General features: G+C 41.3%; 1 pseudogene; it reads left to right on the top strand.

The window, feature by feature from the left end:
• Positions 1 to 660: 660 nt before the first annotated feature.
• LOC111985945 (peroxidase RIP1-like) lies at positions 661 to 26,503 on the top strand (annotated as a pseudogene).
• The last annotated feature ends 221 nt before the right edge of the window (positions 26,504 to 26,724 follow it).

Here is a 26,724-nt window from a genome sequence, read left to right as displayed (position 1 = left end):
CACTTATGTTATGAATACAAATCATTTGTTCTACTCGCATTTCACTTAATTTATACCCCACTAATCCTATTTATCATATGTTTGATTTATTATTATTTTTTCTTTTTCAATTTAAACATTGGTTATTTTTTGAGGAAAGTGAAATGATTTGTATTCATCACTTGAATGGATGTAAATCCACACTTCGTCATTTGTTTTTCAAAAAAAGTGATTTTTCTATTATAAAATATGTGCAATAAGTTCAGGAATTAAGGTCTCAATTAGGGCAAACATACAGCATAATATAGCAATATATCTGATCATATCCGGTATTAGGAACGCAACTGTTTTTTTTTTTTTTTTTTTCTTTTTTTTTCTTTTTTCTTTTTTTAAACAAAGGAATGCGCAACTTCAAAGACTTGTTTTTAGTCAATGATATAAACAATATGTATTCCTCCATTCATCATTCTCTACTTAAAGAATCATCATACGTACCAACCAAAAACTATTACGAATATGGTGGAAATAAGCAGTTAACTAATGGTGTGATGTTCTCATATTCCATCTATATAAACACAAACTTCTTAGCCTTAGTTGCACACCAATTTGTAAGAAGTAGTACCGGTACTACTTCTTACAAATTGGTGTGCCTGATCTAACTTATAGTAATACCCATGGGCCATGGCTGCTCTTCAATCATTTCTAGTGTGTTTCATATTTTCTTTTGCTGCCATTCTGATCCCTACAAGTACATCTGAACAATTATTAAGTGCTGAATTTTACCAGAATGTATGCCCTGGGGCGTTGCATATTATCAAATCAGTTGTCAAACAGGCTATTAGACGTGAACCTCACATGGGAGCTTCACTACTACGCTTGCACTTCCATGATTGCTTTGTTATAATTAGTGTCAGAGCATCTCTAACAACTTCTCCAAATTTTGTACTGTTTGAAAAATGAACAGTGACATTTAGCTTTTACCTACCCACTTTTTCAAATACACTTCCAACAGATTCTCTATCCCATTCTGTATCTCATTTAAATATTATTTCTTCATTAATTCTTTATTCTTTTTTTATCATCATTTATTCTTTTTTTAACAACTATATTTTTAAATGAGAAGTATTATATCCATAACATTTTACGCAATACTTTCACAACAAAATTTATGTGAAAAGTTGTTACTAGTTCTAATTTGAACTCACCACTGAAATTTTTTTTTCTCGCCAATATTAACTAATAACAATCTGTTATTTAAAATTTATTGTGAAATATTGTGAAAATTTTGTTGTAGAATTTCTCAATTAGGATTTTTTATTCTTTATATTATTTTTTATTTTTTCATATCATTCTCCTCCACACACGTGTCCTCTATCCCCCTTCTTTTATTTCTTTTTCTCCTCAAAAACCTTCTAGCAACATCATTTCTTCACATCAGAGAAGAGAGAGAGAGAGAGAGGAGGAGAGATCGGCTTGGGCCTTCAGTGCCACTCCAGCCGTTGCTTGTCATCCTCCCCACTGATCGGCTTGGGTCAGATCAGCTTGTTCTTCAATTTTTTTCTTTTTTTTTTCATATTTGCTTGTTCTGATTCAACTTTATTTTAAGAATAGGATTTTATTTTGTATTTTGTGTTTGGATTAATTCTTTTGCTTATGAACAAGTCTATCTTTTTTCTTTTTTCTTTTATTTTTCTAATTTCATTTGGTTTATGAGAAAAAAAGAAGCAACGGCAACGAAGAGAATGAGAGAATGAGAGAGAGAGAGAAAAAAAAAAGAAGCAACGAAGAGAATGAGAGAAAAAAAGAAATCCAGAGGAGGAGAGAGAAAGAATTAATATAAGAAATCCAGTAATATTTTAAGACAAAAAATTCAATAGCTAATGTACAGTAGCCCATCAGACTTGATGGGCTACTGTTTATAAGCCCAAAAAAAAAAAAAAAAAAATCTAGGTTTACCAAAACTGTTGAAGCATGAACAGTGCACAAATTCTCCAAATTTTAGCTAATATACCCGGATACACAACCTGTTGGAGATGCTCTCATATGAGTTTTCCTGAAGATGCGTATCTTATTGTATGGAAAAGTTTAATATATATATTATAGACTTACTTTTTAATATAAATTATAGGTATTTGTTATAATTTTATTTATTTATGAAACTAATTCGATAATTATGGTAATTCAGTGCTTTGGGGGAACCGTAAATGTGTGATTCACGTCTAATAGCATGTCTGACATTTGTTCAATATTATTCAAAATTACAAATTTATAATACTAACAAATGTAAAACTAACAATTATGTGAGGGCCCATAAAATAAAATAAAATAAAATAAAATAAACAATTATATGAGGGATCGAGCATGCATTCATTATACTCCTGAAACATTGAATAGTTACTTATGAAACTATATATTCTAGCAACAGACATTTATTACCATTGCGCACCCTTGGTGCGATGATCACTCCACAAGTATAAGTGTTTGTTAGGTATAGGGAGAAAGAGCCAGTGTTCAAGCCTCCAAGAGGGAGCTTTAGACACGTATACACTTAGATTGGACTAGAGTAGAATTTCTATCTTGTAAAAAAAAAAAAAGAAATTTCTTGTAATTGTTTTCGCATATCAAACTACATATTCCGCCATTCTGTGGACAAAGTTTCTCTCCAAACTAATTTGAAATAAAACTCTTCAAATTCTTCTTATATTTTTTTTATTCAATGTGAATTTTAAAAAGAAAAAGTTTAGTTACAAAATTGGTTGTAGTCTAAGACTACAACCTTACTCAATAAAATAAATATTATTACATATTTTGAAAATCTAACTTTTGAATTGCATGTTATTTATGCTCTAATACATATGTCAAATTTTGTATCAACCAGATATTATTTACTATATGATCTATAAACTTAGCTATTGATTTTAAAGGTTTGTTTGTATGCCACTTATTTTGCTGAAACTGAAAACTTATTGCTGAAAATCTAACTTTTGAATTGCATGTTCTTCATGCTCTTAATACACATGTCAAATTTTGTGTCAACTGGATATTATTTACTATATGATCTATAAACTTAGCTATTGATTTTAAGGGTCTGTTTGTATGCCACTTCTTTTGCTGAAACTGAAAACTTATTGCTGAAAGTACTGTAAATAAAGGTAAAAGTTAGTTAGAATAGTACAGCGAGATTCATGAATAGTACTAAAAAGTGCAGTAAGGCCCATGAATAGTAGCAAAAATAAGCTGAATATGAAAATAATTTTAATTTTTCATTGGTATCCAAACACACACTAAAATACAAAAACTTGCAATTTAATCAATTTATTAATGACATAGTTATTGATCTTTAATTTTTCATAAATTTTACAAGCATAGTTGATATAAGAAGAAGATGTAATCCAATGGTGAATTTGTCAAAATTCACCTCCAATAAAAAGATATTGAGTAAAATTATAATTTTAAGTTACAACCAATTTTATGGCTAAACTTTGTCCATTTTAAAAATCTAACTCTTAAATTGCATTTTCATTAACATGCATGTCAATTCAAATCGGATGCTATTTTTTGTTTGATCTATAAACTTATTTTTATGCCATTTAAAGAAAATACAATGTGATAATATTCTAATAATATATAATATAATTAAAAATATATATTAAAATGATGATATTTAAAATTGTGAGACCTCAAAAGTTTATATCACAATATTATGAGGTAAACTATTAGTCAATTGCTTTTTTATTTTTGTTTAGGTTATAGGCTACATATATACATATAAATATATATATATATATATAACTCCATATAAATAATTCCAATTTGTTAACGTAAGTGTGATATATGTAGGTGTTGTTAAGATTTACTTCTTGTAGTTCCATTAGGAGTAATACTATGTCCACAACATTTTCCCCATAAATTTTAAGTGGTTAGTTATTAGAGGTTGTTATGAGTGGGTAAAAAAGTAATTTAAGTTTTGAATTTAAATTGGAATCATAACAACTTACCACCTATAATTTGTTATGAAAATATTATGTAAATGTTGTGAACATAACACTTCTCTTCCATTAGATATGTTTAGCTTCTATTTTGCACTAGGCATTTACTTGGGGTCTGAAACTTCTTTCTAAAAACCCAACCATACCTCAACTAGCAATGGCATCTGGTTAGTGCTTGTAGTACTAATAACTTGGTCTTATCTTAGACAAGAAATTAATTAGTAACATTAAAGTTGGTGAGTAAAGCATTACATTTACATTAGTTGCAAGTTTTTTTCCATCATTTGCAGGTCAATGAAAGTAATATTAAAGTTGTTAGTTCTTAAAAAATGTATAAATATATATATATATATATGAGATAGAGATAGAGAGAGAGGTTCAAGTTACACCTAGTGTAACTTTATAAAAGTTACACCTGGTATAACTTTACAAGAGTTAAACATTTTTAAACCATTAATTCCTATTAAATCTAATGGTAGATAGAGAGTGTCATTAACTCTCTCCAACATCTTATTAAATGTTTTGTAACCTTATAGAAAATTCAAAAACTTTCCTTTCTTTACTATAATTTTCCCACCAAGTTTTCTTATAGTTAATTTTGTCCCTTTTCGCCAACATAAACATATATCTCCCCACCTCAGTTGATCTCCATGGAACTTAGCAAACATCGATAATTACCCTATGATCTCTTCTGTGGTATCATTGAAAGAATAAGAAAAATTTGCTTGGCAAGCTCTGGACCGTGTAGTGAAAAAATGAAAAAAGTTATCCCCTCTCACATTCATATACAGTGGATCTGACCATAAATTTGTTATTATGTGAACGGTTTTTAGACCCCTTAACCCAACCAAATTAACCTAGTTAATTAGCCAAGTGATTAACTTAGTCAAATTATGCAAATCTAGGTTATCACAATCAAACAATTATATCAAGTATATAACAGCAGAAATATAAATAACACAAAGATATGATGACCCAGGAAACCACACGGTAAAAACCTGGGGATGATTTAACCTAGCTATCCTCAAGGTAAACTTGAATCCACTATCTTGAAAGAATTGAAGTTTATACAATAAGACTTACAAGCCCCCACACTCAACTTCTTATTGCTACCCACCAATAGAACTTACTAACATAACCACATGCAAGCTCCGAAACCACGGACTCTTTCTTTCTTGGATTCTCCAGCAAGTACAAGCACACCCACCTTTGTACCTTTAAGCTTCAATGGCAGCAACTAAGTTGTTCATCAAGGTGTAGATAACATCTCCTCCTTGAAAACCCTAAGCTTTGTATAAAGGAAAGCTCCTCTAGATCTCACAAGAGATTTACACAAAACAGCAATATGAGCAAACTCTAAAACGTGGCTAGGGTTTGCATTATATACCTAGGACAAAAACATATAACCCTAAACATTTTAGGAGTTAGGGCTGAGTTGAAATTCTGCAAAAAAGTCGCATCTGACCCGATTTTTGATTGATCGAGCCTAAGCTTCGATCGATTAAACCAAGCCGAGAGGCACTATTAAATCCTGCATAATCTTGTTTCAACTTTACATAAATAATACAACTTTGAGCAAGTCTAAACAAAACTAAACAACCTGTTTTGATCATGGTTTGCCAACATTACACATTAGAGTTCTAAATACACTAAATCCTAAGTCTTTAGAACCTAACAAACTTCCCCTTTGGAATCTATGACAAAACACAACTAAAAACTCAAAGTTTACAAAGTATAGCTCTTTATATAACAAATCCAATCCTAACTACTATCCATCAGTTGCAAGTGTAGACAGCAACTCAATTGAATTAACCTGTATTTCCTAAAATGCTCAACAAATGCATAAACGTATGTGTGGAAAATACAAGTAAACAAAATAAATTCTTGATTTCACAAATACACAAAATAAAGACATATATCAAATGAATAACTCACAAAATATAAGTCAATAAGCAGTGAAACAAGAAACAAAATAAATGTATCTCCCCCTAACATGAATAGCTCATCAAAAATACATCTAGAGCCAAAAGAAATTAAATACAAGGTGCAACTCCTAGATGCAGTCTAATCACCACAGATTCCAAAGAATCACAAAACTCCCTCTATCAGCAAAAACTTTACAAGGTACTCCAAAATCTACTCCCCCTTTTTGTGACAGAATGTCAAAGGTCAATCACAATCCATCATCAAAAGGAGGTGGCGTAGGAGATCGTCTAAAAAGTGAAAACTCTGCACGCAAAGCACGAACCTCATTGAGCAAGTCCACCAAAACCTGTCCTTAAGTCGCCTGAACAATCACGACATGATCCAATGTACGTCGAATGTCACAAGCATCTGAAGTAGTCAGTGGAGGAACATCAGCAGCAGTAGCAACACCAGACGCCTCAGCCTGTGTATCACCTGTAGAAGAGGAAGGAGGGGGTGCAACTCCAGAAGACTGAACACGAGGAGGCCTCAAATGTGCAGCCCTCAGACAAAGAAAAGAGGCACCTATGGGACTAGTAACATGAACGGGCTCAGATGCGGGGAAACCATCTAAACCTAAAAATAACAAAATCCTATGAATGAAGATAGGATAGACAAGAGCGTGACCAACAGCGTTACTCCTATGAATCTCGTTCAAAGAATGGAGAAACAGATGAGGAAAAGAAATAGAAGCACCAGAAACAAGGGCATGCAGAAACACACATCTCTCAATAGGGATGGTGTAGAGATGAGAGATAGGCCACAAAGAATGACACGCTATCCTAAGAAAAAGATAGATAGTCACAAGAAGCTCAACGGACATGATCCGAAGATCAACACCCCACTGGATAGAAGACCCAGTGATGTAAGACATGACATCATCTAAGGGTGAAGACTCCTCATAAGGATAGTCAGGCTGCCTAACGACTGGGACCCCAAAAGCCTCAGCCACTACCCTAGGGGTAATGGTGAACTCAACATATCGTATCCAACTCCTAACAAAGGTGTTGGAATCATAGACGTGGAAAAAGAGGTGCGAATAAAACTCTCTAATGAAGGCAGTCGGAGGTGGATGATCTATCTCCAATAAGGACAACCAAACTTGACTCTCAAAGTAAGCCCTAATGGTTGGATCAACCTCATTTAGGATAATAGAACGCTTAACCCATATTTTCCTTTTACTGTTCAACTTATCAAAGGTCTCTTTGCATTTGGTGTCCTTAAAAAACTCACTCCTAGAGGGAGACTTAGAAGAAGAGGAGGGAGTCCTATGAGCTCTAGTTTTCCTAGGCATGGTGCTAAGGAAAGGACAAGGACACACAGCAGAACCAAGAAAAATAAAAAAAGAGAAAACCAAGGGCATACTACAAGTTAGCACAAAACAGATATAGAACAAAAATCTATATGATACATGAACATTTTTAAATGCCATGATGCATGCTCTAATGCAGTGAAACTAGGTTCAATTTTAAGTTCAAATTCACAAAATTGGCTTGAGCATAGAGTTTCTAACAAAAACCCCCAAAAAATTTGAAAACCACTTGAATGATTTGAAATAAATTGATGAATTGATTGTTACACATGAAAGAGAACAGATAAGAATGATCAATTACATCAAAACAACAAGCCAATTTCATCAATTTTAACCCAACTGAACAAAATCCCCAAATCGGATTCAATATAAGCTCTAGAATCTTTAATTTTTCACAAGACCCCAAATTGATCAAATTAACCATCATAGATCATGAATATATGCATATAGCAACGAAACCCATTGATCAATTTCACAAAATAAGGCTTGATTAAACAAAAATCCCAATTTATGCATAGTCAGAAAATTTACCCAAAAAACACGAAATAATGCATGAAAGCATGAAAAACAATGCAAAAGAAAGGGTATAAAGGTCTTACTGGCCTTAGAGGAGAAAAACCCTTGCAAAAAATTGGGAGGAAAACAACAAAAATTTGATGAGTGAGCTTGTCTGAGTCAAAGAGAGAGAGAGAAAAGTTCAAAACTTTTTGAAAAAGTGTGTTGAACGAGTCAAACCCTGATTTTTAAAAAATCTGATTCACTATATTCGATTGATCGAAAAACAGTTTCAATCAATCGAAACAGAAAGAGGCTTACAGAAATTTTTAATCGCAATTTCGATTGATAGAAAAACAAACTTGATTAATCAAAATTGTAAAAAAAATGAATTTTTGAAAATCATTAGAATTTGATGCAACCTCTCCTCAAAGCATTGAAAAATATGAAATAAATGCATGAGTATGAGATGAAATGATATTCACAAACCCAAGATTTAAACCCAGTTTTCCAGAATTAAGATTCTCAAACAAAACTCCATTTTTTTTTCTTAAGTAATAAATTGGTTGTGCATAAAACTCAAGGTATTTCTCAAACTTGGTTGGTTAGACCAGAAACACACACAATAACATGTACAATGTTTAGCAAAGAGTAACTTGTGTAGTGTGTGCAACTAGCAAAAACTTTAAATACATGTGAAGTGATATATGAATAGAAATCAACTACAAAGTCTACAAAATCCATCATATAGAATTTAAAAGAGACTATCACCTAAAGAATTACATCATGTAACTCCCACATCTCCTAGATCATAAGCTTGCAACCATGTAAGTTTCTTAAATTTTGCCTCATATTGTACACACAAATTTTAGTTGTTTAGAAACTTATTAAAAGCCGGGATAATGTACACAGCAATTTTAATTATGTGATTTGGCATCAAGCCTAATAGTACACACCAATTTTAAGCATTAAGAAATTAAACTGAGGCTACAGCTTATGTTCTTTTTGTGCAAGTGCTACATTTTCTCGAGCACAGAATCTTACGATATACATTAAGGTATTCATGATTGGCTAGTGAACAGTAGTGAGATGGTTATTTATACCTTTCTCAAAAAGATTAAGTCCGACAGTCAAATAACATGTGACTTCAAGATTAAGACAAAGTGATAAATACCACAAACATCTTTCCCACACAACATGCACTACAAAGCTTCAACTAGTCAAGTGTAATAAATAAGCTCATCAAAGCTAAACAAGGTACAAAGATATGTTATGTGAAAATAAATTGACCAACCTTGTTTTCAAAAACCAAGAGAGAGAATACAAAACACAATTTGTTTCCTTTTCCCTTTTTTTATTTTTTATTTTATTTTTAAAAAAAATCATAGAATGAAATACATGAATGTTATGCAATGCAAATCCTAGAAACAAAAAGGTAAAAGAAACCAAAGAACAAAGGTCACAAAAAATAAAGCAATGAAGCATAAGGACCATGTCAGAAAGACTCAATTAGATCGAGCCTTTTGCATCCGAAACCTTTTAGATGATGCATACGAGCATTGGAGTTCTTATTCATATTAGAGTGATTTCCAACTCCATTATTGGAATAAAAGTTTAAAGCCTTTACCAATTCACCAATAAGTGCCATAGGATCTTGTGCTTGAGGCACAGGCACTTTCAGCTTATTTGCTCACTTAGCTGCTTGCATCTCATAACAATTTTGACAAATGTGTCCAGACTTTCCACAAAAATGACAAACCCAAACAGGTTTACTATGCATCTTGTCCTTAGAAAGGGTAGACTTCTTAGGCTTAGACTCTTTTAGATCAACCTTAATCTTCCTAGGAGGTGTGACTTCTACAGGTTTGATAGTCTCACTCACAACCTCACTCACAAGGGGTTTAGAGGAAGAAGAAGGAACAAAATTTGTAGAATTGGGTGCAGACACAAAGATGCTTTCAACAAAACCTAATCCAGATTTGTCAGAATGAGCTTTTTGAATACTCAGCATTTGATCAAGTTTAGAACTAGCAGATCTACCAACAGATAAATTATGTTCTAAAGTTTTAACTTTATCAAGCAAGAGCATATTCTCAGTTTTCACATTGTTCAAAAGATCATTAGTATCAGTCAAATTAGCAAGCAAATTTTTCTTTTCAAGCTCAAGAGATGCAATTTTCTTTAAGCCTAATTCAACATTCATTACATCCTTTGTAGCAACTTTGCAAAGTTTATTGTAGGCTTCTTGAAGATCTGCATTTTCAGAGAGTTCCCCATCAAAAGGGTTCTTTTCAACAAATACACTTTCATTAAATACAGTAGTAACAGTGAAAGCAATGAAGTTTTCATCCTCGTCACATCTAGACTTAGCATTAGAAACTTCATTATCACTAAGGGTTATAGCCATAGCCTTCCCCTTAGACCTCAAGTATGTGGGACGTTAAGATTTCATGTGACCATACCCTTGACATCCAAAACACTGAGGATCCATAGAAATGTTTAAAGATTGACCAACTTTTTCTCTAGGTTTTTCATTGTAATTAACCTTAGTGGGATCATTCTTCCAAAAGTTTCTAAGTTCAACAGTGTTTGTACCTCTTGCCTTTCTATTATTATTTTTAAGAAAGTTTCTAAAGTTTTTGGCAAGTTAAGCAATCTCTATAGCAGAGAGCTCATCATCAAAGCCACCAACTTCAACATCATCAATAGACTTAAAAGCCATTGATTTGGATTTGTTAGTTTTGGATAGGTCTAACTCATAGGACTGAAGAGACCCTACAAGTTCATCAACAGGAATGGAGTCCACATCCTTGCTCTCAGTGATGGTAGTCACTTTGGGTCTAAACTCCTCAGTCAAGGATCTAAGAATCTTCCTAACAATTTTAGGTTGATCATCGATTTCACCCAGATTATAGGCAGAATTAACAATATCATTCAGTTTAACATAGAATTCATCAAAAAATTCATCATCAGACATCCTAATGCTTTCAAATCTAGATGTTAACTACTGTAACTTATTAATTTTAACTGTCTTAGTGCTTTCATGCACAGTTTGAAGGATTTTCCAAGTAGTGTGAGTAACCTTAATATTAGAGATTCTCTTAAATTCCACTATAGAAATAGCGTTAAAGATGTCATTTATAGCTTTGCTATTGAACCCGACTGCTTCTTTTTGAGAAGTTTGCCACTCACTCACAGGAGTAATGGGCTTCTCCCATCCATATTCAACGGAGTTCCAGACTCTCTCATCAATTGATTTTAGGAATGCTTTCATCCTTACTTTCGAATAAGCATAATTATTCCCATCAAAGTGAGGAGGAACAACCAGAGAGTGTCCGTGTTCCATGACAACAGGGGTCAATGATCAACTTAGAGATCAAAAGATCTACAACAAGAGAACTACCTGCTCTGGCACCACTTGAATGGTTTTTAGACCCCTTAACCCAACTAGATCAACCTAGTTAATTAGCCAAGTGATTAACTTAGTCAAATTATGCAAATTTAGGTTATCACAATCAAACAATCATATCAAGTATATAGCAGCGGAAATATAAATAACACAAATATATGATAACCCAGGAAACCACACGGTTAAAACCTGGGGAGGATTTAACCTAACTATCCTCAAGGTAAACTTGAATCCACTATCTTGAAAGAATCGAAGTTCATACAATAATACTTACAAGCCTCCACACTCGACTTCTTATTGCTATCCACCAGTAGAACTTACTGACACGACCACGTGCAAGGTCCGAGACCACGGGCTCCTTCTTTCTTAGATTCTCCAACAAGTACAAGCATACTCGCTTGTGTATCTTTAAGCTTCAATGGCAGTAACTGAGTTGATCATCAAGATGTAGATAACATCTCCTCCTTGAAAACCCTAAGCTTTGTATAAAGGATAAGTCATCTAGATCTCACAAGAGATTTACACAAAACAACAATACGAGCAACCTCTAAAACGTGGCTAGGGTTTACCTTATATACCTAGGGCAAAAACATATAATCCTAAACGTTTTAGGAGTTAGGGCTGAGTTGGAATTCTGCCGAAAAAAACGCATCTGACCCGATTTTCAATTGATCGAGCCTAAGCTTCGATCTATCGAACTAGGCCAAGAGGCATTATTAAATCCTGTATCATCTTGCTCCAACTTTACATAAATAATACAACTTTGAGCAAGTCTAAACAAGAATAAACAACCTGTTTTGATTATGGTTTGCCAACATTACATATTAGAGTTCTAAATACATTAAATCCTAAGTCTTTAGAACCTAACATTATGTGAGAGGGGAAAACATGTATTTATTGTGCTCTCAAAATACTGAATAATTACTCATGAGAGTATATATTTTAGCATTGCGCATATATTATAATTATGTTTGTATATAAAACTACATATTATATCATTTAAAGAAAATATAATGTGTCAAGATTCTAATTGTAGGGACCAGGTTTGAGCACTTCTACGGGTTGATAGAGTGGACCCAAGCCTAACTTGCCCTTCAATGAATTTATAGAGAGTGGACTCAAGAACTAGGCCCTAGCAAGGAATGAAATTGCCCTGCATGGTTGCAAGTGGGCTTAATAACCTAAACATAAATTGGGGTGCACAATGATGCTCCTCGGATTTGTCTTCCGGAGATTGGAGTTTTTATTATTTCTTTGAAGATTGATTACAAGGGTTGAGAGAATACAAGTTGCTACAGTGCCTCTTAATGCAGATTTTCTGTCCCCCTTTCAAGAGAGACTCCTTACATTATATACACCTCTCTAAATTGATCCTAACCCTACATTCGTTGATCAGCCAGGCCACCACTTGAGAGCCTGTCCCATCAACCGCATTCCCATTCCTCATGTGGGTTGCAGCACCTAAGACAGCACTGTTCAGGAGTCCTATCCTCATTAATGCGGCCAGAACTTTAGTTGAGGGCATTCAATGTGGAGGTGACAACTCGCCTTAGACTTGCTCCTTCACCGTGCTCCCGTCGCCGATGCGTGGCACTTGCCCCTCTCCTCCTCGGATGTTCAAGAAGACCCCCCTTTGGTGGAGTGGTGCTTGTGTACTTCCGAGGTCTTGGATGTCCGAGGGCGGGGTCATCCTCGGATATGTTCCTTGTGGGCTAGACACCGCGCTTTCATCCTCGGACCCCACATGCATCCTCAACACGGGCCTTTGGGCCTGGCTTGAGGTGGGCCGAGGCTGCCTGATTTTCTGGCCCCACAATAGCCCCTCAAAATCTTGCTACACGCATCCTCGGGCGGGGAGAAGTATTTTGACATCCTCGGGCCTGCTCCGTGCTTAGTCGAGCCTTACCCCCCGTCAGCACTGGGGTCTATTCATCTACCCAATGCGCGTTGCTGACGTTTCGGAGCGCGTAAGGTGCCCCTCATTAAATTCAGGCGGCTCTGTGCTCCCCACGTTCAATGAGGGGTTACCAATCTAACGGTGGAGGTTTGTCTCGCATTTATGGGCGGGAAAACCTGCATGGTTCTTCGATTTGTGGTATAAATACCCATTCGAACTGCTTCTTCCTGTTTCCTATTTGCAGTCAAGAATTCTCGCGCGCCCCTCTTGAGTTCAACCACACTCTCACTTACATCTCCAGCACAAAAAGCCTGTCCGAGGAGCTCCTCCTCTTTCAGTAAGTCGCTCTATCCCTTTCTGAGCTCTCTTCCTCTTCACCCCTTCTTCTCCTTCGCCTGTTCTTTCTTAGTTCCTTTAGGCGTCAATTGGGATGGGTAGGTTTAAGAAGTACGTCTACACTGAGAAGGCGATGGAGAAATTCATCACCGACCATGAGATTCCTAGCAATGTAGGTCTGAGGAACTGTGAGGATGGGGATTGGCTCTTACAAAGACAGGAGGGCGAAGTGGTGATTCTCGTTATCGCCTTCCTCAAAGGGGGGATGAGGATCCCCATGGGGCCGGTGATGAGGGGCTACCTCACGCACTTCCGGTTAGCCCTCACCCAGTGTGTAATAAATGTCTTTAGGATTTTGGGCTGTGTGGACGCCCTGAACGAGAAGATGGGGCTAAGGTTGACCCACCATGACGTGAACTGGTGCTACAACCTTCAGCTCCTTAAGGGCAAGTCCTATTACCTGAAGACAAGGGATGACAGGGTACGACTCATCCAGTGCCTCTCTGAGTCCAGCAAGGGGCTGAACGAGGATTTTCTTATCATGTCCGGGGAGTGGCATGATGGCCTTCACTACCCAACAACGGAGGGAGTACCAGGTGGGGCAGTGGGAGTAGGAGGGGGTTCAAGTTCTCTTGTCTTTTTCCTTTTTTTTTTTTTTTTTTTTTTAGGGATAATTACAATTTGCCCACCTGTGGTTTGACCCGATTTCTATGTGCCTACCCGTGGTTCAAATTTTGACACTTTGCCTACCTGTGCTTCTGACCGTTAGCCCTCCGTAACCCACCTCTCCACTCTCCGTTACTCTAACACGTTTTCTTTCAAAATCAAAACACAAAACAGATCAAAAGTTAGGGTTTTGGATTGCTTAAGAACATTTTTATGAAGCTGAATTCAAGTCCCGAATTGTCCAACAAGGCTGTAATCTCCGCCTCACCCTCCAGTTTTAATTACCACCATTATTATACCACCGTAACAAACATATAACGAAAATAATCATTTAGATTCTTATGCTTTAAGCTCTGTTTTGATTGATCAGAAGGCAAACGAAAACTTCAACAACAAAAAGAAAGAGAAATCCAAGCTTCTCACTGAGTTGAGCACTTAAGCTAAGATTTTCGCTTCGTTAGTTCCATTTGTTTCAACAGAAAATAACTCCAGCTAAGTTCTCTAGTAACTAAGAAAAATCTTTAATTCGAAGAAAATTAATTTCTATCAAATATTTCATAGTACAAAATGCAGAAATTCAAAAACTTGTCCCTCAATTTTTTCCGCAGCCAAACAGAACTTCACCTCATGTCACCGCATATTTCAGTTTAAGAATATCAGTTACAAAGTTTCAAACTCTATGCCCCTGCCACCAGCCACCAAAACCCACTGCCATAGCCACCACCGCCCTCAACCTCAAACCCCAACCACCAAAACCACAAACAAGTCACAAACCCAAAATCAAACCACAATCAAATCACAAACCCAAAATCAAATCACAAACAAGTCACAAACTCTAACCCACAACTGCTAAACCACCAAGAAAAAATTTCACAAACCCAGACCCACGATGAACGAAAAAATTTCACAAACTCAGACCCACGAAGCAAAAATTTTACATACTCAGACCCACGATGAGGATGAACGAGGCGCTGATAGGTCTGCTACTGAAGCTGGACTCTGTGCCCGGAGTTAATCCGATGGTGAGGGAGGCGAGGAGGAAGGTGAGCCGTCGGATCGTGGTGTTGCAGGAAATATTCGACGCCGTTTCGAAGGCAAAGACGGTCTACGACGACGACTGTTACGAATATGGGTTCGTGAGGAGCTGGGACGACGTCGTTGCGAAGATGGAGGAAGAAGTTTGTAGAGAAAGAGGAGGTGATGAGATGGAGAGGTTTCGTGCTGAGCATTTGGGGTTTCGGTGATGAGATGGAGAGGTTTTGCCCAGTTTGTTCTTTATTGTGTGAGTCTAAAAAAGAAACGTCCTTTTTTTTTTTTTTTAATTTCTTTTTCCTTTGGCAAATAAACGCTTTAAAACAATATTTAAAATGAAAATTTCCCCATTTCAATTTGACTAAAATTATTTTAGTACTCTAACGAGTTCTTTAAGTTTTATTTTTTCTCATGTTTGTGTATGTTCTTCATGTTTGTCCATGTTCTTCGTGTGAGGAGTGTTTTGATCCGTTTGTGGTTTTATTTTTTACATTTTCTGTGTTAGAGTAACGGAGAGTGGAGAGGTGGGTTACGGAGGGCTAACGGTCAGAAGCACAGGTGGGCAAAGTGTCAAAATTTGAACCACGGGTAGGCACATAGAAATCGGGTCAAACCACAGGTGGGCAAATTGTAATTATCCCTTTTTTTTAATACTAATGTGATAGTGTTTTCTCCCTGTAGACCCGCAAACCTTTGAGCGCCACTTCCACCTAGTCAATAATGAGGATTTGCAGAAGGTACTGAGGGCATCAGTTTTTGTAAACGAGGCCACCCACAAAATCTTGGGGTATACTCCTGTTCAGAAATCATTCCCGGTTCCGAAGCACGTGATCCGAGCGAATGATCCTCAGCTGTAGAAAATTATTGTGACCCAGGACGGATTTCTGTTCCCCGAGGAGCCCTTTGATCCAGAAGTTATCACCCTAGCCGTCCCCTCTTCCTCCCACGTATTCGCCGAGGCTGTAGAGGAGGATCTAGAGCGGGAAGAGGAAGTGTTTGACATTTTCAACCAGTTCGATCAGTCCGAGGACCCTTCAGGGGACTTGGGCAACCCTTGTTTGACCGAAGCAGACCTCCTTGCTTCAAAAGCCTCTCCTCTGCCAACAATGGGTTACAAGAGGAAACCACACACCAGCCTGTTGGACCTGATCGAAGGCCAACCGGGGAAGTCCCAACAAAAGCTTCCCCCTCCTCCTCCTCTTCCTTCTTAGACGAGCCTGCTTTTTGGGTCCGTGCCCGCCGACCCCAAGAAGAAGAAGGATAAGGGTAAAATGTTTATGGAGGATAAGCCAGTGTCCTTGCAAGAGGAGGACAACACTCTACGGCCGTCCAAGCAGATTAAGATAGGCGGCAAGAGCCAGGACAGGCAGGTCGTCACCACCATGTCTGAGGCTCAGGCCTGGCTCCCAGCCCCAATGCTCCATGGGGAGCCCTTAAGGGATGACGCCTCCCCCAAAGACTTCAATGAGGGTGAAGGCGCGCACATGGCTGACGCGCTGGAGAGGTGCCTGCTGCTCCCGGCGGACATGGCCGAGCTGGACTCTTTGACGAGCAAGCAGGTCTTCCTCAGTCTTAAGCGATATCTGGGGATGGTAAGAACTATGATTTCGACTCCCCCCCCCCTTTATTTTCTTCTTTTTTTTTTTTTTTTTTTTGGAGTTGGCTTATAATGCATTGGTTACTCTGGCAGGCTGTCCAAGCCACCTATAGGTTGGAGGCGGCGGCCAACGACCAGGGAAAGGCCCTCGACCTGGAGCGTGAAAGGCGCTTTCAAGTTACCCAGACCCTCAAGACCTCCGAGGCTGACCTCGCCAAGCCAGGGAGGAGTTGAAGGCGATGACCAGGCTCGGGACAGCGCGGAGTCGGGTCTTGCTGGTGCCCAGAACCAGGCTAGGGAGTAGACGAGGCGCCTGGGCGAGGCGGAGGAGGAGCTGAGGATCGCGAGGGAGCTGATCGCAGATCTTCAAGCTAAGGTGGCTGCGGCCGAGGGGCCTAGAGGGAGGCAAAGCGGGCCAAAGACAAGGCTCAACGGGCTAAGGTCGAAGCGGATTTTGGCGGGGAGGAGGCCCTGGCTGCCAAAGAGGAAGCCGAGACTACAGCCTATGCTGAGGGGGTAGCTGAGATAGAGGCTCTTTATAAAGCTCAAGTTCCGGGGTATGTAGGCGCTACTGCTCCCAGGTCTGGGCTGAGGCCCTCAAACAAGTTGGGGTAGAGGCCTCGTCTGACTTGTGGAAGGCGGAGAGCGTATACTACCCCCCTGCCATTTGCGAGGCCACCCCTGATGGCGCGAGGCTGGGGAGGTTGTTGAGGAGGTAGGGGCTGCTAACCAAGGAAGACCTAAGCGAGGAGGCGCCCCAAGCGGTAGCGGAGGTCCCTTTTGGTGCTCAGATCCCTACCACCGAGGAAGTAGCCATTCTCGTCGTACCTCTGCAGTCCGTCCCCTTAGGCTAGAGCTCAGAGGACCCAGAGGTTGCCCCTATCTAGCCATCTACGAGGGATGAGACTGAGCAAAAGGAGTAGATCCCTTGGCGTCTCGGTCCAACTTGCCTTTGCTATTCGCTTGATCTTTTCCTATCCTTCCTTTTTTTTTTTTGGTTGTTCTTCTTTTCCCTCTTTTTTTTTTATGTAATGTGGCTCTTGCCACGCAACTTCTATGGACTTATCATTGTAATGGGAGTTTAATTTCCCTTTTTATCTATTTTGGTTGCTTATTTGCTTGCAGGCTATCTGCTTCCTCTCTTTTCTTTTTATTTGCATGATTTTAACTTGAATTGTATCTTGGCCAATCACGTTAGTAACAATGATAATAGGAAGGAATGTATGCGTGGGCAGTCCCCTTATGTCTCAAGGGCAATGCCTGGGTTTTGTCTAACACTTAGGATACTTTAAAGTAGTTAGTTTCCCCATAGGCTTGAGTCCGAGGATCATGCAATGCCTTGGTTCTGTCTAACACTTAGGATATTTTAAAGTAGTTAGTTTCCCCATAGACTTGAGTCCGAGGACCATGCAATGCCTTGGTTCTGTCTAACACTTAGGATATTTTAAAGTAGTTAGTTTCCCCATAGGCTTGAGTCCAAGGACCATGCAATGCCTTGATCTTGTCTAACACTTAGGATATTTTGAAGTAGTTAGTTTCCCCAGAGGCTTGAGTCCGAGGACCATGCAATGCCTTGGTTCTGTCTAACACTTAGGATATTTTAAAGTTGTTAGTTTCCCCATAGGCTTGAGTCCGAGGACCATGCAATGCCTTGGTTCTGTCTAACACTTAGGATATTTTGAAGTAGTTAGTTTCCCCATAGGCTTGAGTCTGAGGATCATGCAATGCCTTGGTTCTGTCTAACACTTGGTCTTTGCCGTCAAAACGCGAGATACATAGTCGTGATAGGGTAAGCATTTGAATCCAAAAAGGCTTCTTCATTAATAATAATACCTTTTTAGGTTATTTACATTCCATGGACGAGGTACAGGTTTTTCGTTTAGATCTTCTAAGTAGTATACACCTATCCCCGCTACTGACGTAATTCGGTAGGGCCCCTCCCAGTTGGGTCTCAGCTTTCCCCAAGAAGGGTTCTTAGCAGCCTCTACGACTTTTCTCAGCACCAGGTCCCCCAGCGTTAGTGGTCTGAGTCTCACATTGGTATCATACCCCTGCTTGAGCTTTTGTTGGTAACAGGCCAGTTGGATCATCGCTCGTTCCCTTCGTTCGTCTACCAGTCCAAGCTCCTCCCTAGCAGTTCATCATTGTTGCCTAGGGTGAAAGAGCTCGTCCTTAGCGTCGAGAAGCTTGTTTCCAGGGGGATCACCGCCTCGGCACCATAAGTTAAGGCGAAAGGTGTTTCCCCCGTTGACCGTCGGGCCGTGGTCCGATATATCCAGAGAACGTGGGGCAGCTCCTCTACCCATCTCCCTTTGGCGTTGTCTAGTCTCTTCTTAAGCCCACTGACGATGACCTTGTTGATGGCCTCGGCTTGTCCGTTTCCCTAAGGGTAGGAGGGCGTTGAGTATCTATTTGTGATCCCAAGTTCATAACAGTACCTCCTGAAGGCCTTGCTATCGAATTGGAGCCCATTATCCGAGATGAGGGTGTAGGGGACCCCGAATCGTGTCACAATGTTCCTCCAAAGGAATTTCTTTGCGCCTATGTCCCTGATGTTGGCCAGTGGCTCAGCCTCGACCCACTTGGTAAAGTAGTCCGTGGCCACCAACAGATACTTCTTATTCCCTGGCGCTCTGGGGAACGGTCCTACAATGTCCAAGCCCCATTGGGCGAACGGCCATGGACTGGACAAGGGATTAAGGACCCCTCCTGGCTGATGGATATTCGGGGCGAACCTTTGGTATTGGTCACACTTCTTGACAAACTCCTGGGCCTCTTGCTGCATCCCCGGCCACCAGTATCCCTATGTGACGGCTCAGTGAGACAAGGATCTCCCCCCTATGTGGCTCCTACAGATTCCCTCGTGCAGCTCTTCGAGTAATAATTCTGCTACTTCGGGGTGGATGCATAGCAGGTATGGCCCCGAGTAAGAGTGCCTGTATAGTTTGTGATCTTCGGACAACCAAAACCAGGGAGCCTTTCTTCGTACTTTCTCAGCCTCTGACTTATCTTGGGGCAGGATATCATCCTTGAGGAATCTCACAATGGGGTCCATCTAGCTGGGACCCACTCTGACCCTAAGGATGGGGATCGCTTCCTTCGCCACCTCACTCACCCTCTCCAGATGCTCCACAAGTATGATTCGAAGTAGACCGTCTACCGAGGAAGTTGCGAGTGTGGCTAATGAATCAGCATGGCTGTTCCCACCCCTAAGGATATGAGACAGACTAAAAGGGTCGAAGTCCGATTGCAAGCGCTTGACCTGGCTCAGGTATTCTTGCATTCTCGGATCTCGGGCTTCCATTTTTCCCTTTCCCTGTCCTACTACCAGTCTCGAGTCTGAGTACATCTCCACCGACTTTCCTCCCATTTTCTGTACCATGGTCATACCTTGCAAAAATGCCTCGTACTCGGCCTCGTTGTTTGTGGCCGAGAATCCGAGCCTCAGGGATTTCTCTATAACATGATCTTCAGGGGACACTAAGACTAGTTCTACTCCTGACCCTCTTTGGCTTACCGTACCATCAACATATACTTTCTAGCATGGTGGCCTCGGGACAGAGACCGCTCCAATTGGCCTCTCATCAGCGATCCTTCCCTCGGTTCCCACTTCCATAGTTGGCTCAGCGAACTCCGCCGTCAAGTCTGCCAGAACCTGGCCCTCTTTTGGCAGTCCGAGGCATGTATTTAATGTCGAAGGCCCCCAGGACGGTATTCCACTTTACAATTCTTCCCATGTAGTTGGCGGCCCGAAGTACAGACTTCAAGGGTAGTTGGGTTAAGATGACCACCGTGTGAGCTTGGAAGTAATGAGGCAGCTTTCGCGTAGCATGGACCACGGCAAGTATGGCTTTCTCCAAGGGTAAGTACTTGACCTCGGCTTCGTGTAATGACTTGCTAACGTAGTAGACCGGTTTTTGGACGCCACCGTCAACTCGTATCAGCACCAGGCTCATAGCGTGATGCGCCACAGCAATATATGCGTATAGGACCTCGTCGGCCTCCGGTTTAGACATGATGGGTGGCCGGGCCAGGTAATCTTTGAGTTGTTGGAAGGCCGTGGCACATTCTTCGGACCACTCAAATCCCTTCCACTTGTTGAGCAGGAGATAGAACGGTCTGCATCGGTCGGCCGACTTGGAAATGAATCGATTCAGGGCCGCGATCATTCCAGCAAGCCTCTGGATCTCTTTGGGGTTTTACGGAGGCCTTAGGTTTTGGATAGCTCTGATTTGGTCAGGGTCAACCTCGATCCCCCGGTGGGTGATGATGTAGCCTAGGAACTTACCAGATCCCACGCCAAACGAGCACTTGGATGCATTTAGTTGTAGCATGTGCTTTCTGAGGACGTCGAATATATAGTCGAGGTCCCACAGGTGCTCGAACACCAATTTGCTCTTCACTACCATATCGTCAACGTAGATCTCAATGTTTTTGCCTAACAATGGCTCGAACATTCTCGTCATCATCCTCTGATAGGTAGATCCAGCGTTCTTCAGGCCGAATGGCATCACCTTGTAGTTGTAGTTCCCAATGGGCATCACGAAGGCCGTCTTCTCCTGATCCTCCAAGGCTAATGGGATCTGGTGATAGCCTTGAAAGGCGTCTAGGAAGCTCATCCGAGGATGGCCTGCAGTTGCATCCACCAGCTGGTCTATCCGTGGCATTGGAAAGAGGTCCTTTGGGCATGCTTTATTCAGGTCCGTGAAGTCCACGCAAACCCTTCATTTCCCACTTTTCTTCTTGACCACCACAGTATTCGCCAACCACTCGAGGTAGAAGACCTCTTTAATAGCCCCCACGCGCTTAAGTTTATTGACCTCTTCCTTAACTGCCTCGGCGTGCTCCTTTGACGGGCATCGGGGTGGCTGCTTCTTGGGGGTCACCGAAGGGTTGACGTTAAGGCGGTGACAGATGAAGGATGGGTCAAACCCTGGGGCATCACAGGGGTCCCATGCGAACACGTCAAGGTTACTTTTGAGAAACTCGAGCAACTCCTCCTTCTCTCGGGGAGGCAGTTAGGTTCCAACCTGAAAGAACCTTTCCTGGTCGTCGTCGATGACCACTTTTTCTAGGCCTTCGAGCCTTACTTCCTTGGCGGCGGTGTCAGCTGGTGCCACCGAGGTGGTTAACTGCTATAAGTTTTCGGCCATGGTGGCCGAGGGCTCCGTATCTTGCGGACGTGAGGTGGCTGCGACCATACACCGCCTTGCCGTTGACTGGCACCCTCGGATCTCGAGGATTCGGCCTCCAGATGGGAATTTCACTTTCTGGTGCAAGGAAGAGGCGATGCCTCCCAAGGTGTGGAGCCAAGGCCTTCCCATAATGGCAGTGTAGGGGGACCACAATAAAGTCCACCTCTACTACTTCCGGGCCGGTCTAGATGGGCAGCCTGATCATGCCCTCCTGGACGACTAGCTTCCCATCAAAGCTCATCAAGGGGGAGCTATAGGGCGACAAGTTCTCAGGCTTTAGCCCCAGCCCCTTATAGAGGTCGGGGAACATGACCTCCGCCGCGCTGCCACCGTCCACCATCACCCTTTTGACGTCATAGTCCCCAATCCTGAGGGTGATCACCAAAGCGTCGTCATGGGGTTGAGTGGTCCCATCCTTATCCTCCTCGAAAAATGTCAGGGTCGGGTGACAGCCACTTCTGGTCCTCTTTGGCTCTGGCTGGGACTCCCCGATGGCCACCTGGGCCACGGATAGTACTCGCGAGGGGCGCATGCCTGTTCTTCCTAGCGTAGCCAAGATCACATTAATCGTTCCAGCGGGCTGCCCTATGCCGGTGTCCCTCCGCGGCTCCTAGTAGGTCTGGCCCTGCTGGCTGCTTGAATGGTGCAGGAGATGCTTCAGCCTCCCTTCCCGGACTAACTGGTCCAGGTAGTTCCAGAGATTCCTGCAGTCCTCCGTAGCATGCCCGTGGTCCTGGTGATATTGGCAGTAGCGGTCCTGATTACGCTTCTCAGGATCCCCCGAGATCTTATTCAGCCACTTGAAATACGGTTCGTTCTTGATCTTTTCCAGCACCCTGTGCACCTGTTCTCGGAACACAGCGCTGACAACCTGGGCGTTTGTCGCCCCAAATTGCCCTATGATATCTCTTCTCGAATGGGCGTTGTTATATCGATCCGGCCTGGAATCCCTCCTCTCCTGAGGGATAGCTTTCTCCTTCCCTTTGCCTTGTAGCCAGTCTTCCTCCACTCGTTTGTATTTGTCAATCCTAGTCCATTAGCTGCCGCACGCTGGTGGCAGGCTTACCAGTTAAGGACTTCCTTAGGCCGTGCCCCATCGGGAGCCCGTTCTTGAACGTGTTGATGGCGACATCATCGTACTTGCCATCCAGCTCGTTGTAAATCTCCCAATACTTGTCCGAGTAGGCCTTAAGGGTCTCGTCATCACGCATGGTCAGGGACAGCAACGCGCTCATGGGCCGAGGAGGTCTGCTATTTGTGACAAAACGGGAACCAAAGGCTGGGTCAGTTGTTTGTACGAGTCTACGAAATTCGTCCTCAAGCCGTTGAACCACCTCATTGCCATAGGCCCTAAGCTAGAAGGGAAGACTTTGCACATCAGCGCCTCGTTCTTAGAGTGAACGGCCATCCTCTGATTAAACTGGCTCACTTGCTCCACGGGGTCCGTTTTGCCATTATAAACAGTGAAGGTTGGCTGCTGGAACCTCCAAGGGAGCTCTGCCTCGTCTAAGCGACGCGTAAAGGGCGACCTGGAGAGTCGGTCCAGCGCCCTGCTCATGGCATCACTTCCCAAGCCCTTAGGGGCGGGGCTGCCACGCCTACGCCTCTGATAGCGCTCATCTTCGTAGGAGAAAGCTTCACTCAGGGGTGTCGTCGATCTTTACCTGTAGTCGTCATCACTTTCGTCGTCAAAGGGTAAGTCAAGGCTAGGCTCGGATCGCTTTCGCTGTGCATGGCGTAACTTTTTCTTCAGGTCATCTATCTCTCGCTGCATGGCCGCCTTATTGTCCCGCCTCTGGAAGGCGTGACTCTTATCCTCTCACAGTCGCGTGGCTGGGTCGTTATCGCCTCCCTAGGGCACGCGGCCGCTTCTATGCGTGTGGCTTTCACTAGTTTGCGAGGTGTGCACGCTTCCTTCTCGGAATAGTCCGTTCTCCTTGTTCTGGCCGTGCCCCGTATCGCCATAGTCATTCGGACGTTGGGGTCTAGCTGGTTCGTGTCGATTTCAACTCCTTTGGTGAGGGTCTGACCCTACCATGCCTGACTGTTGTCCTTACTGACGCACGATTTCTCCCCACAGACGGCACCAATTGTAGGGACCAGGTTTGAGCACTTCTATGTGTTGAGAGAGTGGACCCAAGCCCAGCTTGCCCTTCAATGAATTTATAGAGAGTGTGCTCAAGAACTAGGCCCTAGCAAGGAATGCAACTGCCCTGCATGGTTGCATGTGGGCTTAATAACCTAAACATAAATTGGGGTGCACAATGATGCTCCTCAGATTTATCTTCCAGAGCTTGGAGTTCTTATTATTTCTTTGAAGATTGATTACAAGGGTTGAGAGAATACAAGTTGCTACAGTGCCTCTTAATGCAGATTTTTCGTCCCCCTTTCAAGAGAGACTCCTTACATTATATACACCTCTCTAAACTGATCCTAACCCTACATTCGTTGATCAGCCAGGCCACCACTTGAGAGCCTGTCCCATTAGCCGCATTCCCATTCCTCCTGTGGGTTGCAGCACCCAAGACAGCACTGTTCAGGAGTCCTATCCTCATTAATGCGGCCAGAACGTTAGTTAAGGGCATTCAATGTGGAGGTGACAGCTCGCCTTAGACTTGCTCCTTCACCGTGCTCCCGTCCCCGACGCGTGGCACTTGCCCCTCTCCTCCTCAGATGTTCAAGAAGACCCTCCTTTGGTGGAGTGGTGCTCGTGTACTTCCGAGGTCTCGGATGTCCAAGGGCGGGGTCATCCTCGGATATATTCCTTGGGGGCTAGACACCACGCTTTCATCCTCGGACCCCATATGCATCCTCGACGCGGGCCTTTCAGCCTGGCTTGAGGTGGGCCGAGGCTGCCTGATTTTCTGGCCCCACACTAATAATATATAATATTTATAAATTTAAATTTAATTAAAAATATATATTAAAATAATGACGTGTAAATTTGTGGAATTTCAAAAGTTTATGTCACAATATTATAAGATCAACCAAACAATCCAACATCTTCAATTTTATTTACATCATAGATTATAGACATATGTAATTCCAATTTGTTAAAGTAAGTGTGATGTGGGTTTTCCTTAAGATTTGCTCCTTATTGTTCCATTAGATGCGTTTAGCTTCTATTTTGCACTAGGCTTTTGCTTGGGCTGAAACTTCTTTCTAAAAATCCAACCATGCCTCAACTAGCAGTGGCACCCAAATAATGCTTGTAGTACTAATTACTTGGTCTTGTCTTAGACAAAAAATAAATAACATTAGAGTTGGTGAGTTAAGCATTACATTTACATTAGTTGCAGGTTTATTTCCATCATTTGCAGGTCAATGAAGGTACTATTAACGAACAATGAAATTGATGTTCTAACTACCCTATTATATATATATATATATATGTATGTATGTATAATTCCATATAAATAACTCCAATTTCTTGCAAGAAATAACTGAAATTAGGCCTAATGTTGTTTCAAAAGCACACTAGAGAAAATTACATCAATCTAAGGGCCCGTTTGGTAATAGATTTTTAGTAACATTGTTTAAGTTTTGTAAAAATACGTATAGGTGAAAAAGTGAATGGAAATATGTATTATAGTGTTTAAATAACAATTTTCGTTGTTTAAATACGGTTGCCTTTGACCCTCATGGTATGCAATATATATACAGAATAAAGGTGAACAAAAGAAAGGGGGCTTGGATAAGGAAAAGGGATGTAGGATTAACTTACCAACTACAAAGACTCTGTTCCTTGTCGTCATCAATTTTTAAGTAAACCATATTCTTGGAATACTCAACTCGTGTTTGCAATGACAGGGTTGTGATGGATCAAACCTGCTAGATGACACAGAAAATTTCATTAGTGAGAAGACAGCGTTGCCAAATACGAGTTCACTTAGGGGTTTCGAAGTTGTTGATGAAATCAAAGCAGTGGTCGACAAATATTGCAATGCTAGTGTGGTTTCATGTGCAGACATCTTAGCTGTAGCAGCTCGTGATTCTGTTGAAATTGTGAGTGTTGATATAACCTTCTATTCGATGTAATACAATAAATTTTCTAAGACAAAATCTTAATATATCTTATTATTGTGCTTTGTGTTTTAGTTGGGAGGTCATTTCTTTTTCTTCGAACTGTAATTAGGCCGAAGAGACGTAAGAAATGCAAGCTTGAAAGATTCAAATGACTCTCTTCCAAAGCCCTTTGCCGACTTCACTGAGCTTACCTCTAACTTTCAATATTGTGGGCTAGACTTGAGAGACCCTGTTGTCCTCTCAAAGGCCCACAGCATCACTTTGCGTCCTAGGATTTACAATGATACCAACATATTGACAAACTCTTTGCAACCTACAGGCAACAATGGTGCCCTGTAAGTGGAGGAGATAACAACACAGCGCCACTCGATGCAACTCCAGCGGAACTCAATACAGTGTACTACAAGGCTTTGCTGGAAAATAAGGGTCTCCTTCATTCTGATCAGGAGCTCTTCAAGAATAACGGTTGTGACAGTGATAAGCTAGTGTGGTACTACAGCTACAACCCTGGTGGTTTTGGTGTTTCCATGATCAAGATGGGTAATATTAAACCTCTCACTAGCAATGTCAGAGAGGTTAGGCTGAATTGCGTGAAAGTCAACTAGCAGAACAGTTCTGTAAGGTTGAATTTAATCAACCGTTGTATTGGCTTTATTCCGTGCCAAATTTGCTTGTAATTTAGTAATTAGTAACCCTGTATTTAGGTGGGAATCATGTAAGGGTAGTGAATGAGAGAGTGTGAAGAAATGCTCGAGATTGTGCAAGAATGCAGAAACTCGCGGCTGTGATTACTTAGATATATTATTCAGTTCCAGGTTAACACAAT

The sequence above is a fragment of the Quercus suber genome, unplaced genomic scaffold (assembly GCF_002906115.3).
Source record: "Quercus suber isolate HL8 unplaced genomic scaffold, Cork oak 2.0 scaffold_108, whole genome shotgun sequence".
Lineage (NCBI taxonomy): Eukaryota > Viridiplantae > Streptophyta > Magnoliopsida > Fagales > Fagaceae > Quercus > Quercus suber.
The sequence above is the reverse complement of the archived record's forward strand: the minus strand, read 5'-3'. Positions and strand labels throughout refer to the sequence as shown.